The sequence below is a fragment of the Phocoena sinus genome, chromosome 13 (assembly GCF_008692025.1).
Source record: "Phocoena sinus isolate mPhoSin1 chromosome 13, mPhoSin1.pri, whole genome shotgun sequence".
NCBI lineage: Eukaryota > Metazoa > Chordata > Mammalia > Artiodactyla > Phocoenidae > Phocoena > Phocoena sinus.
The window spans coordinates 1,792,201-1,813,336 of NC_045775.1; the positions used below are offsets into that span (position 1 = coordinate 1,792,201).

General features: G+C 50.0%; 1 long non-coding RNA gene across 1 annotated transcript in view; it reads right to left on the bottom strand.

Moving 5' to 3' along the window:
* Positions 1-1,668: 1,668 nt before the first annotated feature.
* The window catches only part of LOC116764405, a 50,023-nt gene continuing 30,555 nt past the window's right edge, over positions 1,669-21,136 (bottom strand). Inside the window, exons 2-3 of the long non-coding RNA XR_004352871.1 lie at positions 13,651-13,732; positions 1,669-1,730 (exon numbers count right to left, since the gene is read on the bottom strand). This is a non-coding gene — a long non-coding RNA (uncharacterized LOC116764405). The remainder of the gene's footprint in view (positions 1,731-13,650; positions 13,733-21,136) is intronic.

The following is a 21,136-nucleotide window of genomic DNA, read 5'->3' on the forward strand; positions in this document are numbered from 1 at the left end:
ACCTCACACACAGGGAACGAGACACAGTCTGCCCACCAGGACGCCCTCGTGAGACACTGCTTTGCACGTTCCTCGTACACCTGCAAATTGAGATTGACAGCCACACGTGCCAAATACATGAGGTTAGAATCAATCGATGTATTTATTCCACTGCAATTTACTATAACACATTGAAAATAAAGTACCTGACATAGGAAACAAACTTAGGGCTACCAAAGGGGAAAGGGCAGGAGGGATAAATTAGGAGTTTGAGATTAAAAGATACACATCACTACGCATAGAATAGATAACCAATAAGGACCTACTGTAGAGCACAGGGAACTCTACTCAATATTTAGTAATAACCCACAGGGAAAAGAATCTGAAAAAGAATAGATGTATGTATAACTGAATCACAGTGCTGCACACGTGAAACCAGCAAAACACTGTAAATCAACTACACTTCAATTAAAAACTAATAATCAAATCAAATAAAGTACCTAGCAGATTTCCAATCATCTGGCACCCCAGCGTGGAAGAGAGGGCAGAAACTCAGCAGTGACCAGGGCCGTCCTGTCACAGGGCCTCGTGCCCGCGCAGGACCCCGGCTCGCCCTGCCAGCCCATGCCCGTCTCTCTGCCGTACAGCGCGGTCCGTCCCGGGGACTCTCCAGAGGCGGGGTCTCCTCGGCTCACAGGGCCAGCCAGCCTCCACGGCACCTCCAGAGCCCGGCCGGCTCCAAACTCAGAACCCATGTTTTCCTTGTGTACACACTGAGGTCTGTCAGTCATTTCCTCTACGATGGGACAACAGGGAGTGAAACTGCCGACTCGCACGTGACCTTAGAATAGCGGCAACCTCACTTCTTCTCGTTTTTCGGCAGATTTTGTTTTAATTGTAGAGGTGGTGGTGGAGTTAAGCGCTCCACCAGCCGTGACTGCTGGCTGATAGGAGCTCGTGGCCCCGCCGGCACCCGCGGCTCAGCGGGGCTCCAGGTGCAGGTGTGCGGGGAGGCCTGCACGGTGTGCACCCTGCTCGCCAGCCACCGCCGGAATCGGACGTTATTTTTCATTCCTACGAAGAGGAGAACAGTGAACTTCCCTTTAGACAGCAGCAAGGACCCGCACTCTGTCCCCTGGCCTTAATCTGATCTCAAATAAAGGAAAACCAAGGAGAAGAGCCACTGAGCGGCCTCCAGCCCGTGGGCAGCGAGCCACAGGGAAGCCGTGGAGCAGAGCCCCCCGGTGTCCAGGGATGGGATGCCTCCTCACTGGTGTTTGCAAGACGCCTCCAAGGAAGCGGTCACTGCTTCCCCAAATGTATCAGCAGCGGCAATTAATAACTACCATGTGTTACAAAGACATTAACAGTGTTAGAATTTGTCTTGCAAGGTGTTTTTTTAATCCGGTCTGAGTATTTCCACTCCATGGTTAACAATTCTTCAGAGCCTCGGTAACGCTGGTGAGCGGAGACGCCCCCAAGAAGGTGGTTTTCTATTTTCTCCTTAAAATCAGAGGGAACGGCCAAGGCACTTTATGTATCTATTCAACAAGCACAGAGGGCTCGGATTCTAGCCCTCAGAGAAAGGAGACGCGTATTCACTGGATCCCATTACACGCCCAGCCCAGCAGAAAGCACCTTCCTCTGTGAAGATCAGTGGTTTCTCACGGCTGCACGGCCATCGTGATCCCTGTTTTCAGACGAGGACTGCTGACGTTCAGAGGGGTCTGTTCGAGAACCTGTCTCGGGAGCTGGAAGACAAGGCTTGGAGTTTACTGGGGAAGGACCTCCGTGGGGAAGCGGGGGGGGGGGGGGCCGGTGGGCATCCACTGATGGGGAGCAGCTGGGGCTCTCGGTGCAGCCAGAGCCTTGGAATCCCTTAGCTGAAGGCGAGATCACTGCAGAGGTGGGCACCAGCTGCCCCCCACAGATGTCGCTGTGGAGAAAGCCCCAGGACAGAGCCCGCGGCTGGAAGGGTAACCGCCCTTCCCTCCGAGGTGACCAAGTGACTGGGTCGCGAGGGAGGCAGAAGAAGGCTGATTAGAAAGTCGGCCACCTGGCCTCAAGCCCTGTCCTCCAGGTGGCCTCCCCTTTCTAAAAACCACCAACAATTCTTGATGGAAGGTGCAAAATTGTTTTGACAACTTAATGACAATAAATGCCAAATGGTCACCGTTCCCCTCAGTGGGCAATGATCATTGCTCCCATCTCATCCGAGAGAAACCAAGCGAGTTTTCTTCCCGGCAAAGGCTCCTCACAAGCGGAGGCCAGGCCGAGGCTGCGGCAGTCAGAGCCTCCCCAGCCCCGTCCGTCCTGTTCTTCCAGACTTCTTGGCAGGGCTTCTCGGAGCAGCCTCACCTCACAGGTGTGCCAGTACGAGCGAGGGCCGGACCATCAACGCAAGGAACCTGACGGCCTCGGTCAGTGCCTTTCCTAAAGGACCCGCGATGCTGAGGCAACTCAGCAGAACCACGAACGCAGAGGAGGAAGCCCCAGGGCCCCAGGACAGGCCGGGGCTGCAGGTGTAGGGAAGACCAGGGCTCTGCCACCTCCTGCGCACCCCCGGGCAGATGAACACGGAGGGGAAGGGCTAAAACCAAGCCTGACTTTGTCCTGGTGGGAGCAGGCAGAACAAGACAGCTACTTCTCTGGGTTCCTGTAAGTAGAAGACTGCGTAAGGTAAGTAGGGGGCCCAAGGACCTACTGTCCAGCACAGTAGGCAACTATACTCAATATCCTTGTAATAACCTATAAGGGAAAAGAATCTAAAAAAGAATACACATATATATGGATAACTGAATCACTTTGCTGTACACCTGAAACACAACATTGTAAATCAACTATATTTCAATAAAAATTAAAAAAAAATAAGTGTGTGGGGGGGTGGTCCAGGTCACGAGGCACTAGGTTCTTCCCATTGACTACACCTAAGATTTGTTTAAGGGTGAGCCTTAATAGAATAGGGTTAATGTAGTACATTAAAGCTACATTTTTCTAAAGTCCAGTAGACCTCTTATTTTTGAGCAGTTGGATTGTGTATTTGTTTTCTGTTGCTGTGTAACATATAGCACGAGCATCACAGCCCACACCAACATCTATTTTCTATCTCACAGTTTCCACGGGTCAGGAGTTCAGCCATCCTAATGGCCCTCTGCTCAGGGTCTGCTGAGGCTGGAATCAAGATGTCCACTGGCTGTGCCCTCATCTGAAGGCCCAGCTAGGGAAGTACCACCTCCAGGTCCCTCTGGCTGTTGACAGAGTCCATCCCCTTGTGGCTGTCTGACAGGGTCCCTCGTTCCCTTGGCTGTCAACTGGAGACCACTCTCAGCTTCGTCACTCTTGGGTGCTGGTTCATGGCCCCTGCGTGGGCAGTTCACACCGGGCCCATTCTTCAAGGCCAGCGGGAGACTCTGTGATGCTGGAGTCTCACACAATGTAAAGGTGTCATGGCAGTGAGTATCCTATCACCTCTGTCTTATGACATAACCTAATCCGGGAAGTGGCAATCCCACCGTAGTCCCAGGTGCTCCCATGCTTACGGGGAGGAGATTACGCAGGTCTGTACACCTGCATAAGGCAGGGATCTTGGGGCCAGCTTAGAATTCTGTCCACCTGAGATGCTCATCATTTCGCCTTAGAAACTGTCTTCCTAGATGTTAGCTTACCTCCCAGAGCTAGACTGTCTCACCTTTATGGGAAAAAAGACATATTTAACCAGTTACCTCTCTCAAGGCATAGTTCAGAGCATCAGGCTTTTGCATTTATAAGCAATGTTTCTATCTGCACATAAGAGTTGTTATTCGCGCACACATGTTTTTATTTCTTTAAATGGGGATTTGGTACCATTTTGTCAAGAGACAGTTCTTTCCTTCAAAGGAACGTAGTAGATTCTTTGCTAAAACTTTACCTGGGGACTGATGTCATACAAGCCATCTCTTGTTTGAAATAAGGGAAGGGGGGAAACGTTTGGGAATCATGCAACTTTCAGTCAAATAGAATTTTTATTACTATTGATGCTGTCAAACTTTAAAAAATAATCTAGACAGTAACTGAAAAATAAATAGCAGAGATCAAAGAAGAATCAAAGAAACGGTAAGATCACCTGCCTGTTGTATAAATTTGCAAGCTTCCTCTGGAGTTTCAACTCTCCAGAGCCCAAAGTATTTACCCTCTGCTCAAGCATAGAGCTTTGGGCCGCGGGGGAGGCGCTATGATAAAAGCCTTTTTTTTTTTTTAAGAGCTAGTTATATTTGGAAAACACGCTGTTAAAAATTGGCCACTCACAATGGCCTGAGTATGATCAGCCCTTTTTCTTAATTCAGAATTTTTTGTGCATAAACAACTCATTCCATCATTTTCAGCAAAGGAATAAAAGTTCTCCTCTCTCAAAACCTTACCCGGGGTGGGGACGTGCCCCCCACAGATCTAAGGGCGGGAGAGGCTCACGGCCCTCACGCTTCTCTCCCTGCCGGTACGTGATGACGTTTTTTCTCTCGAATCGAATCGTGAACACACTCTGCCCGACCCCCTGCACAGATACTGATTTTCTCCCAATTCCTTACGTTTTTGCATCAAATTAAATGAACCGGTTGAATACTGACAGGCCACCGATCAATAGGAGAATGAAATCCTTGAAATATTCATGTGCCGGTCGCTCTTGGGACCAATTCACAAGGAGCGATTAGATTGCCGGCCAGGATATTCGGAGCTGCGCCTGCTTAGGTATCTGGATTCTTCCTCCTTCTCGCTTCAGGGTGTCCTCACGTCAGCTGTGCTCACCCACTCCTGCTCGGAAGACACTGAGCTGGAATTTGGAGACCAGGGAATCTCAACTTATTTGATTTGTAAATAGGGATGATGAAGAAAGGGGCCGTGAGCCCACCCTGAGCTTGGCTCTGATCAAGTATTCAGAGTCAAACATAAACTAGGGCGATGCCAGCATCAGCAAACGTTTCTCAGGTAACGTGTGTAATAGTACCACCTAAATGTCACGAGAGGCTCACGGGAGCCCAGAGATGCGTTAAGATGCTCGTGGCCCAGACAAACGGGCAAATAAGTCATTGCCCTCCGTACCCCGCTGGGTTCCTGAGCACTTCTCGTGAGCCCGGGGGCACTGTGCTTCCTCTCTGACCCACAGTGTCGACAACCAGGCACACGGGGCTAGGCAAGACAGAGGTGCCCACGCTCTCCCTTTCCTCTGTGACCTCCACGGAATTTGTAGTTATGTGCTATATGCGTTTGTGTGTTTCTAATGTCGGTTCGTATGCACTTTTTTCTCTTTTTGTTTGAATTAATATTTTCATTTTGATTTTTGGAAGAACTAATTTTTAAGCCATCTCTAGTGATCCTTAATTTTGTATTTTCGTTTCGCCTTTATACTTGTCGGTTTCTCCCTTACACTTTATTTGGAAATTATTCAACTATTCATTTTCTACTTTCTTCAGCTGAACACTTGTTTATTACGTAATCGTGGTTCAGTGTGTACATTTAAGGCTCTGAGCGTCCCATAGCTACTCGGCCGCATAGTGCATTCATTGTTCAAAACAAAACATTTCACATTTCAATTTTATTTTTAAAACATAAAAACCTAGAATTATTGTCACAATAAAAATTCTACAAATAAACCATATTCTATGGAAACAATGACTAAGTAAAGACTAATGAAGGAAGTTTTTTTAAAAAAACTCAATTTCACCACTCTGAACTGACCATCTACTACGCGTTGATAATCGTCCTCCCTGTGTCCTTGTACACACACATGCACACACACACAGTGTTATGTAAATGGGATCGTATCATGACTACTATGACTTTTTAACAAATATAAGTTTGATTTTTCCAAATATATGGCTTTAGAGGGGGCATAGGTAGTTTTTCATTTTTAATCAATAATTTTATTGTACAATTATCAGCAAAGATGGTTTTTATTATATAAATTCCTTGGGTTTATTGAGAATTCTTTTTTGGGCCAGTTATAAATATTTTTTAATCTTTTATTTATCAGTGAACATGTACATCCCCTATTTGTTGCTGACGTGTGTGTATACAATCAAGGTTAATTGTATTATTTAAATAATCTATAATTTTACTTTTATCAGCTTCATCTAACAGTTTCTGAGAAACACTTGTAATAACTCCCATTCTGATTAGGGATTTTTCAATTTCTACATGTAGTTCTGCTGAATATTGTCATATGTTTTGCAAGACTATAAAGTTAGGTGTAGGGGCTTCCCTGGGGGCGCAGTGGTTGAGAGCCCGCCTGCCGATGCAGGGGACGCGGGTTCGTGCCCCGGTCCGGGAAGATCCCACATGCCGCGGAGCGCCTGGGCCCGTGAGCCGTGGCCGCTGAGCCTGCGCGTCCGTAGCCTGTGCCCTGCAACGGGGGAGGCCACAACAGTGAGAGGCCCGTGTAGCGCAAAAAAATAAATTAATAAAAAAATTAAGTTAGGTGCATACAAGTTTGTAACTGTGGTCAGTTACTGATAGATTGTTTCTTTTATGATCCACTCTACCCATAATCTTCCCCAAAAATGTATTTCATTCCATATTAGTTATATTAATTTTGCTTCAGTTAGTATTTTTCTGTATACATTTTCCCATGATTCTCAACCTTGTATTTTATTTAATAATTAAGCTTTAAGCATGTCTCAAGATTGCATATAGCAGATTTTTCTGTATCAAGTCTCTGTCTTTCAGACAAAACATATGTGAATTTTATGGTTTCAGGTATTGTGATTACTGATATATTTCTATTACCACCTTATTCTGTATTTCCCATTTACTGTTTTCGAATTTTTCGTTTGACTTCTCCTTTTCTGCCTTCTCTTAGATGAATCATTTTCTTTCAATCCTTATTTTCTTCTACTTGGAAGTCCTATATTACATTCTACTATTTTAGTGATTACCTTTATATTTTCTAACTTGCATACCTTTTGCATTTTTCTAACGAAATACAAAGTTGGTCAGTCTCCACGTACTCCCTCCAAACAAGAGACGCTTATGAACTCATTATTTTCCTGTAAATTCCCTCTCGCAAATTCCATGTTATTATTGTCCAGTAGTTTCAGTCCATCATGCATTAAATTTATGAAAATTATCTATTACATTTCCATACCAATGTGACTTGCTTATTTCTTTACTCACTATTGCTGCTTCCTGCCAATTCTTTCCACCTAGGTTTGGTTGTCTTCTTGCTGAAGTACATCCTTTAGTAGCTCTTTTACCAGGTCCCTTTTGTGTGTCTGAAGATGCTGTCACGTTGCCCGCACTGTGAATGCTAATCACGTTCTAAGTGAAGTACGGTTGGCCCCTGGATTCAACCAACCTCAGGTCAATCTGCAGCTGGTGGTGAATCCGCAGGTGTGGACGGAACCCAGGCTGTGGAGGGTGAGCCGTACTGTGCCGTTTTATACAAGAGACCTGAGCACCCTCAGATTCTGGGATCTCTGGGGGGTCCTGGAACGACTCCCCTGGGATGCCAGGGGGCCACAGCGTCACCTGCTCTCAACCCTTTGAAGACATCCCCGCATCGTGTTCTACCATCTGTTGCTGATAATGAGGGAACAGCTTTCATTTTTATCGTTATTCCTTTGTAGGTGATTTGGCGTCCCCTCCCCCTCAGGTTGTAAGATTCTCTTTGTCCTTAATATTGTAACAATGTCCCTAAATACGTCCATCTTCATCTATCCTGCTTGGAACTCAGAATATGGGAAGACATGTGAGACATACCCGCCGTCCTCTCTCTGGCTCCCCAGTGCCTCTGCACACGTGTTATCTGTTGCTGGAGCAAGCTGCATGCTCACCCCCGCAACGGGCTTTCCTTCACACTGGGTGTGTAGTAAAATTCTAGTATTTCACTGAGCCGTCCTCTTCCCTTGCTCTGCTTTGGGGCAGGTTCGGGCTAGGGAGCCGGCGCGGGGCTGTCAGAGTGATGCTCCTTTGCTTGGCCATCACCCATTTCAAAGTTTATGAGTGAGACGCCGTTCGATCACTGCCAGTTAATACTTTTGCAATGTTTGTTTTTCACTTCTATGTATGTCATTTGGTACTGGCACGGGAATTCTAAGATTTAGCTTCCCTCCTTCATCTTCCACTCAAGTTTCCCTGTGTTACCTTCAGAGTTTAACAAAAAGTGTGCATTTTCTGTCTCCGATTCCTCTGGTAAGATTCTCATGGGGAGAGACACCATAACCCATTACCTTTGACTCTTTCCCTGCCAACCCTCTTACAGGACCCTAAGTAGATCAGACACTTGGAGGACGTGATTACCCAATTGGAGAGCATTCTTAGGAAGTATGCTAAGAATTATCTGGACTCCGACGTGGTTAGCGGTGAGTGACGTAGAGGACAAAGGCGGTCACCCGGCCACCATGTGCACCTGACCCGGTGAGTAAAGATGGCGCTCAGAGGGAAGAGCCTGGACCACTTGCATCCAAGGTCTTTCTGCTGAGAATACTGCCCTGCAGATCAGTTCTCCTTGGCATAGGAATCTGCAGGAAGAGGTCAGCTTGATCTGTGCCACTTAACAACTAATCCAGCAGTGACTGCCGGCTCCTGCCCAGGCCCCCGCTGGGCTAAAAGAGGGGATTTAAAGCACATCTGGGCAGCCTAGCCAGAAGGAGGCTGGTCAAGGGTGTGGCTATTTGGATCAAAAATGGAAGACAGCTCACTCAGAACCCAAACGCTGTACACTGGTAAGACACATGAGAGTTCATAATAATTTCAGTTCTTTAGGTAGGCAACGTATGAGCACACACACTGGCCCCCAGAGACAAACACACACACGTGCATGCACCACGTTCTCTGGGAAACTTGATCATGGTCAAGAGTCCCGGGATTCAGAAACTACCTGTCATAATTTACGTTGTTAATGGTACAAATTACGCCTCAAGAAGTGCTCCTCTGTCTTCCTTACATGCAAAGTGCAAACATGTTTCCTAATCCACATCTCTTCCAGTTATTCGCCCAAACTGAAGGGCACTGCCGTGATTCTCTATTACACCCCATCAACACAATCCGTAACATCAGAGCACAGCTACATTTATCATTTTATTAGACAGTTTGAACAGGAAATGTGCCGGCTCAGGATCCAGGAGGTCTGAGAGTTCCATCCTCTGTCTGGGCTACAGTTTCCTTATCAGAGAATGGGGTCTTTGACTGGGAGGCTTCTCTGGTCCCCCACCCCCAGTGCTAGGACTCTGACAATCTGCTGATTTGCCCAGTGGATGTCTAGAGGTCAGTGAATTCCAGTTCCCGTGGCCCAAGGCATTGAGATGGAAGTCCCCTTGCTACGGAAAATGCCACCCCCTGCGGTGCACGCTGTTCCGTTTCTCTAACAGTTACAACAGTAATTGCAGCGACATCATCTCATCCTTACGGCTGCTGACGGGCACGGTGCAAGCACACAGTAAAAACACGTCTCCTGGTTCTGGCAACGCGCTCCTTCTTCCACCCATTTGACAAGTATACCTATAATGGGCGTACCATCCCCAATATTCCAAGCCGTGTTCTAAGTCCCGTGGGGAAAACAGAGCTGACCCCGACATGCCCTTCCCTTAAATAGAGCACGTCCCCACACACAGAGCTGACCCGGACGTGCCCTCCCCCTTAAATAGGGCGCGTCCCCATAGTGTGGTTGGTGAGGCACTGTTTGCCTCTGTTGCTCTGGAGGAATCACCAGTAGTGCTCCCGTGACCTCCCTAAAGAGTCCCAACTGGACGGCAACTTAGATGGGTCACCTTACCTTGAACGAAGACGCCACGTCTAAAGCAGGAAGCAGAGGACACGCGATGATGAAGCATGAAAGGGAAAGTCGGTGCTGGGGGTGCAGGAAGGTGGGACACGTCCAGGCCCGGGGACGGGTGGGAACCGAGAACGTGCAGAGCGGAAAGGACACCGTCCAGCAGAGGCAGGGATGGGATGTGGAGGAAGCAGCGCCTGGAGCCTCCAGGTTTGGGCTGGTTTACATCACACAAGTAAACAGTAACGAGCCTCGGAAAGGCGTGGACACCCTCATTCAGTTGGAGGGTGGGGACAAAGCAGTCCCCAGACCAGCGGAGGACGTCGCGCGAGCCCTGTGACCCCGCTGAATGGGGGACGACAGAGGCCCATGTGCCTCAGAGGGTGGCTACAAGGAAGTAAAGACGGCAGAGCACTTAGAGGGAAACAATGCCTCCGCCACTCCAGATAGAGGGTTTTATGGGGCGAGCGAGCGTCGGGTGCCTGGAGGTCAAGGGCAGTCAGACGAGAAAGGTGAGGCTGCAGGAAAGGAGAAGTGGCCAAACACAGAAGCTGCTTCTACACGTTTAGATGTCATACAAATGGTCCGTATGATCAGTTTTTCCGGAAATCTTGCATACCATAGGCACCAAATAAGTGTAAATTTGGCTGAATACAATAATCATAACATACACATCGAAACCTTGGGATTTCAGACCAGCCCACCTGAGATCCGAGGGGACCACGGCTCAGAAGGGCTGCAGCAGGCGCCCGCTGGCACCCAAGGGTCTCCTGGACCCTGGCTTCCTCTTCACCACACAGGGGTTTCTCGGACTCTCAGGAGTGTCAAGCCGGATTATTCTGGGGGCTTCTTCCTTTTCTCAGAGGAGACTAATTCCATCGCTCTGCACCCCAGTCTTCCCAGACTTCTGACACTTCTATTTTTGTAACATGCACCTTAGACTCAGTGTGGTGTGGCATTAAATATGTGTGTGATTACCAGGAATTGCAATTAACTTTGCTTTGAAAACTTCCAGCACCCCTTGGGATAATTCGAGGCATGGCAGGGTTTAGGAATCATTTCTCAAGCTCCTCCACTAATTCTGCTGGAAGGTGTGACAGGCATGAGAATGCAGCTAATGGCATTTCACCGCCCCGATCTGGGAGCGCTGCTCTGAAGCTTCACATAAAACCCTGGCACATCTGTGCAGGATCCCATGTGCGTGCGCTCCGAGCTGATGGGGGCTGGGACCGCACAGCTGAGGTGGAAGCAGAGTGGGGAGACGCCAGAGCAAGGTGGGGAAGAGAGGTGGGATGAAAGCGGCTGGGACTTCTCTAGCCTCGGGGCGTAAGGCAGAAAGCTCCCATTTCTCTCCAAAGCTTCCATCCCTTACCCCTGAACTGAACAATTTCACTAAACACACAAATAAGGAGGAGCAGTTAAGATCCGCTTTAATAAATAATCTTTGAGCACCTTCAACATGCCAGACGCTGCCTTAGGTACTGGGGTGGAGGGGGCGACTGGGAGAAATGTGAAGGTAAATCAGTCATAATCCTGGTCCCGAAGGGGCCCTCCGCAGCACATGTATAATTCAAGGCAGACGGGCTAAATCTTAAAAGAGGAAGAGATGTTTATCCCCAGCTGGGATCCATCGGCGGGGAACAAGGCATTTCATCTGCATCTTGAAGACAGAGGGGGATTTCAGCTCTGAGAGCAGCGCAGAGAGGAGAGACTTCGCAGACACAAAGAGCAATGCAGAAAGGCAGGGAAGCGGGGAGGCAGGGCGCGTTCCAGGACAGCGACAGGCCGGATTGCAGAGGGGATGCTGGGGAGAGGGGCGGCGCGGGGGAGACACGCAGGGTGGGGCCGGCCACTGCTGCACGCACACACGTACACATGTGCACAGGCACGCGCACAGACACACGCACGCACTCATGCTCACAAGCGTGCACACACTCCTGTGTTCCCACACATGCATTCATACTCGCGTGCGTGCTCTCCATCCCCTGCACTCACGGTCACACGCGCACCCTCCTGCTGCGGGGGGAGACCCCCGTCCAGAGCAGCGAGGCTTGCATCCCCCTGGTCAGCACCCAAGAGCCCAGTCCTACAGCTCCCGTTGAGAAAGCAGAAGCTCTTGGGGTACAATAAGGAGATACTTGGTAGAGAGGCACTAAGGTGAGAATTGCAGACCACTCTAACGAGGGTCTTGGACAAGAGGTTAATTCTCAGATGCCAGATGTGCCTCCTTTGTGGACCCCTGAGGAGGAGGCGAACAGAACCCAAGCCTGAAAAGGCCCTGCCCACCCGGCCTTTCTCCCCGCCGCGGGGTCCTCGGACCCCTCCCTGCCTCCCTCACCTCGCATCTGAATCCGGGATTCGAGGCCCTCGGGGCAGGGAGCAGAGGCCCTACTGGCAGGCACACAAGGGCACCTGGATGTGACCGAGCCCTCTGGGGCCAGGGCCGGGAGGTCCCTGGTGAGGAGACCCCCGGGCGGCAGCCCGTTTCCCGCGACTTCTCCCCCAGCCTGGCTCTATGAGGTCTGCACCTGTCCCTGGACGGGCCCTCAGGGTTATGGTGGCTGGTCTTACAAAGTCCTGGACACCTGCACGGAGATGCACCCACGGAAGGAACCGCACGAGTGTCTCAGACTCTCCCCTCGACGCCCGCGAGAAAGAGGCTCAGGTTATACACGCTCACTTCTCCATCCACCCACAACCAGAACATACACGCTACACACAGTACTGAAATATAAGTGGGTTCAGACAACGAGATCATGAAAAAGAGAGAAATATGGCACAGGAGAAATAGAAGCCAGTCTCATGTACAAACACCAAAAGGTTAAACAAAATATTGCTAAACTAAGTGTAGAATATACTGAAAATGCCAAATAAGGTTTATACCAATAATGCAGGGATGGTTCCCATTCAACAATATTACTGTAATTTACCACATTAATACAGTAAAGGAGAAAAAATGTATAACCGTCTTAACAAATGCACAAACAAATTGTTTGGTACAATTCCAAACCCATCAGAGACTTTTTTGAAAACCCCGTGCTTAAAAAAAGAGACCTTCCTTAGTGGGGGGAAAGGATAGCCACTAATAACCCGGAGCAAACATCACAGTTCACGCCGAAACTTCAAAGTTAGAGGACTTTAGTGCTTGCACGTGTCTTTCTATACAGAACTATCCTTGTACAGGAGGTTCTAGCCGGCTGAATAACAAAAGAAATAAAACAGATAATTGGAAAGAAGGAAATTGAACTGTCATCATGCAGAGAGGTATGGCTGTCAATACACAAAATCAAAATAATTTCCAGACACCATTTCAGAACTAGTTGAAGAGTTCAGCAAGGTGCTGGACACGAGGTCAATGCAGCAAAATCAGTTACACAAGGAACGCACAGAAAATGCGATTTTTAAAAGATACCACTTATTTCTCGGACACCGATTGGGACACAAAAAAGGACCCAGAAGCCCGCTTGCAGAGGGTCCCATGGGCTGAATTTGGAATCATTTGAACGACAAAATGAATAATGACACAGTGGACTGTAATCTTTGGAAGTAAAAAGGATTCATTAATCTATTCCGATACTAAAGTTATATAAGAGTAGGGAAGAGGGTCTTCAGGGTAGGAGAATGCTGATAACAAGAAAAGAAAGAAACAATCGAACAGAAAATCACTGCTCTGCTTCCAGCACAGATTCAGCAGTGGAAGCTAAAACCACCAGGTGCAAGACTGTGGGGGAACAGGATTTCACGAAGCCTCAGAGAATCACTCCCAGATTACTCGTTAATTCCAACAGGGAAAGATGCCTTTATAATGGAGGAAACTAGCAGCTGGCACCTGAACCAAGTGGGCAAAGCCCCCCACGCCAGTAGTGAGACAAACTGACACCAGGTGGCAGCCTGTGTGACGGACGGGGGCCACGGGTCACCTGGGCACTCACCGGGCAGCGTGAGTCTGCTGTCCAGCCGGCGGCTCAGCGTCTCGGGAGCAGCTCAGCGCCGAGTGTAGTCCTTGATCAGCTCCTAAATCAGACCAGACAGAGAAACTACAATGAGTGTCATGACTGGAAAACCGGCAGCCCTTGAAAACAGATTACGTACTGGATGATAGCATTAAGGTTAAACTTCCCAAGTGTGAGAATTACGTTGTGTTTACGTTTTTGTTCCTAGCTAACGTAAGCTGAAGTGAAGTGCTATGATGTTGGCAAAATGTACATATATATGGGGCGGGGAAGGGAGAGAGAGGGAGAGAAAGCTGGGAGAAAGAGAAGGGGCAGACGTGACAAGATGCTAACAGCCGCTGAACCTGGGGTGAAGGCAAGTCAGTGTCTGCTGTGTTGTTCTGGTAGCTTTCCTGTAGGCTTTAACTTTTCAAAAATTAGGAAACGAAAAGATGCTATTTAAATAGCAAAAGGAAGAAAGATCCCTAGTAAGGAATGTAATAAAAATTTCAAGGCTCTCATGGAGCAAATTATGCAGCCTCACTGAAAACCATAAAAAGACGATATAAATGTAAATACGTATTGACATGTATCGACAGAGTCTCTTGACTAAATCCCAGCCAGGCCCCTCTAAGCTGGCTTCTCGACTAGCCCTCAACCTGGGCCTATAAAGACCTGGACAAACGCTAACCTAGCCCCTAACAGCTCAAGGCCGCTTCCCGGTGATGAGCCTGGGCCTCCTAAAGGGCCTGAGAAAACTCCAAGCTGGTCCACGTTCCAGCCGACACTGAAGACGGGGCCCCGAGTCCCGGCCTCTGCAGGAGGGCAGGAGCCCACCACAGTGAGCACCAGGTGGCAACCCCAGTGGGCCTCACACGGACCACCTTCCCGCAGGAGTCACTCCCCGATGCCCCCGAGCTCCCACTCACCCCTCCTCACTCCCCAGCCCCTGCCACACGCACAGAAGCGGGGTCCCCCAGTAACAACCCGACACCCCAAACAGTCCAGCGCAGCTCTGCTCGACAACACCCATGAATCTCAGCAGCAAAACGTTCAGCGGAAAAAAGCAAGTCCACGACGCACTCGCTCAGAACCATGCATTCTATTCGTGGATCAAATTCAGCAAAACTAAACAACCGAAAATTTGAAGACTGTTACCCTTCGAAGAAAAGGCAGGAACTGTGTAACACAAAACTTAGAAGATGGATTACCTGTCCCCTGAGGTAGAGGGATGCAGGGTAAATCGAGTCCTTCAACGTTCAGGTAAATTCGTGGCGGGTACAGTTTATTCTTTAAACTGTACGTGTAAGTTATATGCACTTCTGTACGTAAAGCACATTTCATAATAATTCTTAAGGGAGGCTGCCCAGTGGTCTTACGGTCGGATGGTCAGGGGAGGCTCCAGGTCCGCAGGGGCTGCAGGTGTGATGTTGGATGCAGTGGCCTGAAAGGTGAGGCAGTGCCCATCAGAAGGCCTGCAGCAGGTACCACAGCAAATAGCAGGTGTGTTACTATTATTATTTATGTCTTAAAAATGAACAAGCGCTGCACAGAGCCATCACCTGACCTGCCTACGAGCCAGCCTCCCTGCCTCTCCTGTTAGATGTTCCCAGTGGGCAAGACAAGGAACTAAGAACACTTAAAACGCACACACACACACACTCACACACACACACACACACACACACACACTGAGAATCTACCAAAGGCTGAAGGCACCAAAGCAGAATCACATCCAGTCCACACAGCCCAGAGCGACTTTTCCTAGCCCTGCCAATCCCCACTCGACACCCCAACCTCAGAGCGCCCACGTCAGACCTGTGAGAGGGTGCAGCAGGCTGAGTGTGCCCGCGGAATAGTAGGTCCTAATCCCCGGTGCTGTGAATGTGGCCTTACACGGAAAAAGGGTTTTTGCAGGTGTGGTTAAGATAAGGATCTCGAGATGGGAGAGCAGCCTGGGTTGCCCAGGTAGGTGAGCACTGAAGGGAATCACAGGTGTCCCTCTGGGAGAGGCAGAGGGCCATCTGACACACAGAGAAGGTGATGTAAAGACAGAGCAGGGGGAGGTGTGAAGATGCTGGCCTTGAAGATGGAGCTGAGAAGTGGAGCCCCATCTGCAGCCTCCGTGGGAAGTGCAGCCCTGCCAGACCCAGGGTCTCAGACTCCCGGCCTCCAAAATTGTGAGAGAGTAAACCTCTGCTGTTTTGAGCCACCCAGTGTGTGGTACTCTGTCGCGCTGGCCCCAGGACACTGACATGGAAGGCGAGATGGAGACTTGGAGACGCCGATTCCCCTTCAGTGTGGACCAGCCCGCCTGAAGAGCATGGAGCTGGGGGCTTCGACCTCTCCCCTGGGCAGACGTGCTTGTTCCTTACACAAGTGAGACCAGAGGACTTCTCAGCATGGCTCAGAAGTGGGGAGCTGGGCTGGGAGGCCAGGCTGCAGACTGGACCGAAGGAAGGAAGAAAAAGAATAGGGAGCTCTGAGTGCAGGCCGGTGGACACTGGGCTCACGGACCACGCGCCCCCCAGGAGAGGGCGGCTGCTCCGGGGAGAGTGCGGAGGTCAGGTCAGGAAGGATGTGGCGGCAGCCATACGTATGCTTTTTAAGTTAACGGACTTCATTTTTAGATCAGTCTTGGGTCGAAGGGGCAAGAGGTCCTGTAACGCGGGGACCACTCCCCCGCTGCATACCTCCCAGGTTTCACATGGGCACGGAGGGCGCTGTGCCACATACGGGTGACGGCGAGGACCCGGCATCTGGGAAGGGACGGCGCTGGAAGGAACAGGCGTGATGATTTGGGCCCAGGTGGTGGACAGGCTGCATCTGGACAGTGGGTTTGCGGTCGGAGCACCTTCCTCACAGGCCAGCCCCCCAACACAGAATTACAGAATTTCACTTTTCTTGTCTTCAGTTTAACTGTTTAAGCTCTGTTTTGAGCCTTTCACTTCCTCTTCCTGGGTCACTACATCACGACTCGTGGCACTGGGCTGGGCCAGGCTATTTGGCCCTGCACTGCCCTTCCTCCCAGGCCTTTCCTGGGGCGACCCCACCGCGGCCCCGGTGACTCCAGGGCCGTCTCTGCAGCTTCAAAGACCGAGTGAGGACAGGAAAGCCTGGCGACCGCCGTGGTCTCTCCGGTGCGCCGCCCCCTCCAGAGGATCTGCTCGAGATCGGATGCAGGGTCTCCCCGCATTCTCTGAAGACCACCTCCCCCCCCAAATTTTCTCTCTTCCCTCTAACCTCCCAAGCCTCGGTACATCTCCTTCCATCCTGGGATAAAGCCTCATTCCCCCTACTGACAACCCCGTGGTGATGGGGAGGCCTGGCTCCTACTTAGGTCCATTCTAGGGGCGGGGTTAGGCCTGGTGGCCTCACCACGGGCTTCGGGACGTGGATAAAGATGCCCAGAACCACTTCCTATGCGGCACAAGGAGACCCGTGGCAGGGTGCCGTCTGGACCCCAGCAAACACGCGTGAGAGGGACAGGGGACGGGGGGCTCCCAAGAGCCCCGGGTCCGCAGGGAGCGCAGGGACCGTGCCGTCCGTAGAAGGGGCCAGGGGCCACACTGCACAGGTGCAGGAGTCACTGGGAGGCGCGAGTGCGAAGGTCACTGGAGAAAAGAGCGTTTAGGGACACTGGGCTCCGAAAACACGTGACATCAGGTGGCTGGGTCCTTCTATATCTGACCCACGTCGCTCAGCAGGACAGCCCCGGGCCCAGCCAGGCGGCGGCCAAGGGCGTCTGCGTCTCCTTTACGGCGGAGTAGCGCTCCACTGCGCATGCGTGCCTCATCCTCATTCCCACTCCTCCGCCCGCGCCCGCGGCGCTTCCAGGTCCTGGCTGCCGCCAACAGTGTTGCACTGAGCCCTGGAGTGCGTGTGTCCTTTCAAACCATGTTTTTCTCCAGATACATGCTTATATGCCTGTATGTGGAATCTTAAAAAAATATGACACAAACGAAATTATTTACAAACAGAAACAAACTCATGGACTTAGAGAACGAACTTATGGTTACCGGTGGGAAGGGTGGGTGGTACGGATAAATTGGGAGTTTGGATTGACACGTACACACTGCTATATTTAAAATAGATAACCAGGGCTTCCCTGCTGCCGCAGTGGTTAAGAATCTGCCTGCCAACGCAGGGGACACGGGTTCGAGCCCTGGTCCAAGAAGATCCCACATGCCGCGGAGCAACTGAGCCCGTGGGCAACAGCCGCTGAGCCTGCGCGCTAGAGCCCGCGAGCCACAACTACTGAGACCGTGAGCCTAGAGCCCGTGCTCTGCAACAAGAGAGGCCACGGCAATGAGAAGCCCGCACACTGCAAAGAAGAGTAGCCCCCGCTGGCCGCAACTAGAGAAAGCCTGTGCGCAGCAACGAAGACCCAACACAGCCAAAAATAAAATAAATGAGTTTTAAAAAAAAACAAAAATGTTAACCAACAAGGACCTACTGTATAGCACAGGGAAGTCTGCTCAATACTCTGTAGTAACCCAAATGAATTCTCAAACCTAAAAGAATTTGAAAAAGAATAGACACATATATGTATATATATGTACATGTATAACTGAATCACTTTGCTGTACACCTGAAACTAACACTACATTGCTAATCAAATATACTCCGATATAAAAGTTAAATATTTTTTAATTAAAAAAAAAAGGTTTTAAAAAGAAACACCAGGTTGAAAGGGACGGGAGGAGAGTGGCCTTGAAGATGGAGACGGGCCCAGAGGAGCTGGGTTGTGCTCCCCCATCGGGATACCTGGTGAATTTTAAGGCCACAGGAAAGGATGAGGGAGGTAAGGAAAGAGAAATGATTCCGGGGGTAATCAACGGAGGAAGGAGGCTGAGAGCTGACGGGCAAAGCAGGAGATGCTGAACCAGGAGACATCATGGCGGTGACTCTGACACACCTGTCGAAATGCTGCGTCCACGCCCAGAACAGCTCATGTCTTTTGCCACTAGGCACCTCCGACATTTTTGCTGTTATTAGCTCGGCCGGCCCTGCCCACTGGCCCTGTCACCTCCACTTTGGACAGGGTGACTCTCAGGACCAGGGCCACCTTGGCAGTGGCGCGTCCTGTCGTTGCTGAGTGGTCCACTATCTGGGGTTTTCCAACCGTATCAACAGTGGTGTAGCAGAGGGAGAGGAGGGGATCCAGGGAACATGGGGAAAAACGTCTCCCGGGGGCGTGGGAGCAAAGGGGGTAGGGCTGGGGGTGGAGGGAGCACCTCCAGGAGGCCTGGCCCCGGGGGGACGCGAGGGGCTACTCTCCTTCCCAGGGGGAAGCTCCACTGGGGCTCGAGGATTTGGGGAGAATGTGGGTCTGGGGTCACGGGGCATCGGGCTGCCGGGGGTCCCTCCACGCGGCCCCTGCAGGGCAGGCCACACCCGCTCTTGGCCTTGGAGCTCCGTCTCCCACTGCTCTGAGAGAGAACGAACACGTGTTTCCACCAGGGTTCCTCGGTCACCTTAAACACTTCAACTCCAGCACATTTATACATTTAATTAAGCTTGTTGATTTGACTGATGATCGTGTCCTTTTCCCGGCCCTCTACTTCCCACATGTGGTTTGGAAAGATGCTGACTTGTATTTAGAGTAGAAGAGTTATACGGATACAAGTGCCTGTGGATTCATCATCACAGCTGAGTGTTTCTTCTTTGCTGTAGTCTAGGCTCAGAAAAATCACAAAAGAAAGGAATATATACCAGAATAGCATAATGTATTTGGAAAGAATTTCTCAAAAACTAAATGAAGCTGTGGAATTAAAGAGGAAACGCGAGTCTGACTCACAGTGAAAACACAGACCCAACCCAGGTGAGCGGCCCAGGAAGGGCTCACTCATTACGTGGTGATGTTTGCTCACGTCTTATCTCAAATGCCTACATCTAAGCAATAAAGGCTTCTCTTTCCTGCCCTTGGCAGAAAACTAAAGCCCCAAGGCAGTCATTGGAAAGACTAAAATAAAACAAAATCTACATAAACAAACCCGGCTCCCACCAGCTCCAAGGCACAGCCGCTCGCCTCCATCACAGATGACGATGAGAACTCAGTGTCCCACTGGACAGGAAGACGCACAGGGAATGCCGGTGTGCAAAGCTCAGATGCCTGGCTCTGGGGGAGGGGGGCACGGGGCAGTAAACTAAAGAAAGGGTTTGAATTTTGGACACAAAATTTTGTATAGAGACAAAGGTATCTACCCCAAACCCCACTCATTGGTTCAGAACTTCAACTCTTTCTGAGACCATTTTAATAGTGCCCTAAGTCCTATTCCTGCGGCCAGGACCCTTCCCCCAAATACTCTGTACATTCTGCTGCTAAAGAGACGTTGCCCACGCAGTCGAGGTCCCAGCTTGGACGCTGCGGCTACCCTAGTTGTGGGGTGAACTGTGTCCTCCAAAGGCTATGTTGAAGGTCTGCCCCCAGGTGCCTGAGAATACAACCTTATTTGGAAACAAGGTCCTTGCAGACATAATTGGTTATGAGGAGGTCGAACTGGATTAGGGTGGATTGGAAATAGAGTCTTTGAAGACGTAATTGGGTTAAAATGAGGTCATTCTGCATGAGGGTGGGCCCGAAGTCCTATAGCACTGGTGGCCTTGTAAGAAGAAAAGAGACAGACACGCCCAGGGGAGAACACCGGTGAAGACGGAAAGTAGATATTGGAGGGATGTGTATCCAAACCAAGAGCCCCGAGCACCACAGGCAAACTCAGAAGCTCAGAGAAGACATGGAACGGATTCTCCAGCAGAACCTCCAGAAGAAACAACCCTGCTGACACTGTGACTTCAGACTTCTACCCTCCAGAACTGTGAGAGGATGAATTTCTGTTGTTTTAAGCATCCCCGTTTGCGGTGCTTCGTTACCATGGTGCCGCTAAACTAATATAATTATGTTCACACAAAAACCTGTCCGTGAGCACTCATGGAGCTTTATTTATAATAACCCAAACTGGAGAACAACCCAGCTGTCCTTCAGTGAATGAACAGTTAAACAAACTAGTGTCTCCACACCATGGAATACTAGTCAGCAAAAAAGAGAAACAAACTCTTGCTACAAAGAGCAACTGAATGAATTTCCCGGGGATGATGCAGAGCGAAGAGGCCTGATTCTACGCACATAAATTAGTGTAAGTAATAAAATTATGAAAATGGAAAAGAGAGGTTAGTGGTTGGCACAGATGAAGGAGCGAGTGGAGACGAGGGAAGAGATGTTACTGTACGCGGCAGCAAGCAGATCCTTGCTGCGATGTTCTGTATCTTGCCCGTACCGCTGTCAGCCACCCAGCTGTGATGTTTGTGCTGTGGTTGCGCAGGGCGTTACCACTGGGAGAGACCAGGCGAGGTGTCCACAGGATCCCTCTGTACGATTTCTCACCACTACATGCGGATTTGCAATGATCTCAACATAAAAATAAAAAATCAATCCGCGCGTTACAGTTGATTTTAAATGTTTTTTGAAATACTGATTCTCTTGCAT